The sequence below is a fragment of the Amblyomma mixtum genome, chromosome 10 (genome assembly GCF_055824585.1).
Source record: "Amblyomma mixtum isolate Tamu chromosome 10, ASM5582458v1, whole genome shotgun sequence".
In the NCBI taxonomy this organism is placed as follows: Eukaryota; Metazoa; Arthropoda; class Arachnida; order Ixodida; family Ixodidae; genus Amblyomma; species Amblyomma mixtum.
Window position 1 is genome coordinate 144,163,408 of NC_143021.1, and position 881 is coordinate 144,164,288.

Consider the following 881-nt stretch of genomic DNA (forward strand, 5'->3'; position numbering starts at 1 on the left):
ACGGAAAAAAGACGCAGCTTTCAGGGAGACTAAGCGGCAAAATTATGATCGCCGGCATGCTGCCCGACATATGTTCCCGTTGGTGCCAGGTGATTCTGTTTGGGTCAAGGACTACAGGCGGGAAGGTGTGGTGCTTCAGCGTGCAAAGCGGCCACGCTCGTATATTGTGGTTTTGGAGAGCGGGGGCCAGATTGAACGAAACCGGCGAGCGCTAATCAAGCACGCGCCAAACAGAGGCTCGGATTCCAAGGACGGGGAGTATGAATTTTTATCTAGCCTAGACGGTACAGAGGAGAACGGAAACTCTGTTTCTATTGCACAAACTGTCCCAGACGGTCCCGAGGAGAACGGAATGGAAGCTCTCCCAAGTGATCCGTTGCAGCCGCCGCCAGAAACCTCTTCGCCTGCGGTACAGGGTGAACATGTCACACGCTTTGGTCGAAAAGTAAGAAAGCCAGAACGGTACGGTATTTGTGGATGCCACTCATGGAACCATTGAATCGTTGTTGTATTTTGTTTCGCAAGTTGCTGCTTTAGTTTTCTCAAAGGGAAAGGGAAGATGCGGTGTTATCGATCCTCGTGTGATAGTATCTATCGTAGCAAGTGCACGTGTACTCTTGTGATGCTCGGCGCATGCGTGACGTACTCAGTGTCTGTATATATACTTGTCAGGTTGCAATAAAGGAGGCTTTTTAGAGCGCAGCTCTTTGGCGTCCGTTCCTGGGTTTCGCGTCGTCGTCGGCGTTGTCGTCGGCGTCGGCCTCGTAACCAGCTCCGCCCCCCTTTCATCCGCAGCTGGGGTTGACTCACTATCGGCGTCAGCGGCATCAGTCAGTCGCTGCTATCTCTTCCCACCTCCCTTTATCGTGTTGTCCGCTTGC